Here is a 3,047-nt window from a genome sequence, read left to right on the forward strand (position 1 = left end):
CTGAATGTTACATCTTAATTGCACATGTTGATAATATTCATTAGACCCTAATACCATAAACACATAATGGGGCCATAAATACTTTCAAGTTTCCATCCCTCAGTGTTCAGATACAGTGCCACATTCTACAGTCACACTTGGAGCTCACAAGACATTTCTGTGACTTCCTGTTCATCTTGTTCTAATCTGTCAGTCAGTGATTGGTCAGCAGGAGTTTTACATAGATTGCTGCAGCCAATTGAGTTTGATTCCATTGGTTCCAAAAGCCTCCAAGATGACAGAACTACACGTATATAAGGATGCAACAGCATTGGAAACCTCATCGACGCAGAGAGCTTGGAGAGAGAGAGAGGTGGGAATGGCAGCAGGATATGCCCACCTTCACTGTGAAACTTGACACTAATGATGAATAGTTTTCTTGTGTTTCAGGTTCGAGGAAGGAAACATGATGCTGGTGTGGGTTTTGGTGCTGACCGCACTGCTTGCCAGTGATGTGGCAGGTAAGGTCCATTGATTCCAGGAGCTTTAGAAATATATTGGTGTGAGGGACGAATTCACAGGCATTGTGTTGGGACTGTGGAACGTGGGAATTTGTGGACATTGGGACTGGTCGGGATGTGGTAGGAAATGTCTCTTGTCTGGGATACTCATCTTAGAGCTGCTGAGTTCGAAGGTGAGTTGGAGACTCTCCTCCACATCAGGAGACAAGAGATTTCTCCACGGTGACGCTTCACAGGAAAACAGATTTGCAGGAAGAGGGATATGTGACTCTCTGTCAGGAACCCAGGGGAAGCAGAGGAGAAGGTTCTGCAGGCACTGATCCAATGCAATAGATGCATTGTACTTGCCCACTGTGAGGGTGACGATGGAGGCTTGAGGGAGGGTGGCCAGAGTGCTGGAAATGGTACAAGAGGAGTGAGTCCTGGGGGTGGGGAGTGAAAGAGACAGAGAAAGGTTGGAGTTACGAGTGATTAGGCTGACACACATTATAATGCAAAAACATTGCAGTTAGATAGATTAACTGTAATAGATAGATTAACTTTAATTGTCATTCAGGTATACACATACATACAGTGCACATTGAACGAAATTTCGTTGCATTGACTCTTCAAAGTAGCAGCAGAATATAACATTTATATCAGGCGATCAGTAAAAGTGCTTAGTGTGTCCATAAAAAGTGCTTCATGTGCATAGTTCTGTAAAATAGATATGTAGGAAAGTTATTAAAAGTGGCAATGTATAAGAAAGTTATGGCATCGGTTTGATTGTGAGTTCAATAGTCTTATGGCCTGGGGGATGAAGCTGTTGCAGAACCTGGTTGTCCCGCTCTTCATGCTGCGGTACCTCCTCCCAGAGTTCAGCAGTGTAAACAGTCCATATTGTGGGTGTGTGGGGGCTCTGGTAATGCCCTTAGCTCTTGTCAGACAGCGTTTGTAACCAATGTCCATGATGGAAGGAAGAGAAGTCCCAATGATTTTTTCCGCTTGAAGTGTGAAAAGATAATTGCCAACCATTGCATCTCTCCTGTCTTACATATGAACACATTCTCCCAATCACCTGTCCTACTAAAGCTGACCCGTGCCACACAGCTTTGTAGCTTGCTCACCCTAGTTGTAAGGCATTGGTCTTGATTTGAACAAGATCAGTGGGAATTTTAACAAAAAATGTCATTATATTATAATTACTTTACCCGACAGGCCCATTAAGTACATTATTAATTAACACTTCTCATTGTACATCACTGGAGCTTTCTTGGTCCCTCAACAGAATGATCTAGAAAGACATCAGGTATACACTCAGTGAATACATTCTCGACATAGTTACTGTTAATTTGTTTTGCCCAATCTATATAAAGATAGGAATCTCTCATAATTATGTTATTACTCTTCCTAAATGTGCCTCTAATTTCCTGATATGTACCCTAGACCTCTAGACCACTGGTGGGTGACCACGGACAAATCCAACCAATGTCTTCTGCCTATTGCTGTTTCTCAGCTCCACCCATGAGATCAGAGAGACGTCGGGATATGAAGACATAGCTCAGTGAGAGTAGTGGTACAGGTGGACAAGGTGGTGAAGAAGGTGTTTTGCACTCTTGCCCTCATCAAAGATGAAATGAATTCCATGTTACAAGATGTTGCTGAGATTCCGCCAGGAAATTCTGTTACCTGGTCTGGTGGGCTTGAGTAAAAAGGGAGGGATTTATAAATTCATGAGGTGCAACGATAGAACATGAATATCACAGTGAAGGGGAGAAAAACTGGAGGGCATGTTATTCACAATGAGGGTGCCAGAGGAAGTGGTACAGGAAGGTACAATTACAATTACAATGTTGCATAGACATTTCGACAGGTACATGGATAGGAAACGATCAGAGGATATGGGCCAAATGCAGACAAACGGGACATGCTGAGTAAGGCCCTTTGGTCGGTGAGTTGGTTTAAATCTGAATTCTCTTTAACTGACAGAGACGACCGATTCCTTGGAACGTGAGGTGACTCAGCATCACCTTGAAAAACGTGACATAGTCAAAGGACCGTGTGCTGAAAATTGGTTTTATTATCCTACCTTATGTTCCTGTTACCGGTTTTCCCCTCAAAACCTGACATGGTCTGATGCTGAGGTAAGTCCCTGAAACCAATGGTTGTTCTGGGACGTCTGGGGAACATTGCTCTCTGCTGGTTCATTTCCATAAACTCACAATACAGGCTCTCATTGAATTGCCTGCGATGAGTCCTTGTGTTCCAGGGTGCGCTTCACTGCAGCCGTGGGCTCCGGTTTCAATCGCTCGGCCCAGGGGGTGAAATATTGGGGATTTGGGGGAAACTCCGCAACCAGGGGTTGACATCAGAGAGATTAAAGAACAAGAACTCTGATTCAAATATACAAAGTAGCCCATTTCTAAAATCAGTTTTCATTATTTATTTGGAGGCATGTGAGGATGAAACATATTAATTCAGATAAAATATTTTGATATTAATTTTTTTATTTGATTTATTTATTTATTTTAAAGAAGTTCTGCAATCAACAACAAAATTACGGACATC

The 3,047-nt window shown here is 42.7% G+C and overlaps 1 long non-coding RNA gene across 1 annotated transcript; it reads left to right on the plus strand.

Moving 5' to 3' along the window:
* The first annotated feature begins 339 nt into the window (after window positions 1-339).
* LOC116985281 lies at window positions 340-2,587 on the plus strand. Its single transcript, XR_004415235.1, has 3 exons — window positions 340-352; window positions 430-500; window positions 2,469-2,587. It is a non-coding gene; the product is annotated as an uncharacterized LOC116985281 (long non-coding RNA).
* Window positions 2,588-3,047: the final 460 nt, after the last annotated feature.

Source organism: Amblyraja radiata, chromosome 21 (assembly GCF_010909765.2).
Source record: "Amblyraja radiata isolate CabotCenter1 chromosome 21, sAmbRad1.1.pri, whole genome shotgun sequence".
Taxonomy (NCBI): domain Eukaryota; kingdom Metazoa; phylum Chordata; class Chondrichthyes; order Rajiformes; family Rajidae; genus Amblyraja; species Amblyraja radiata.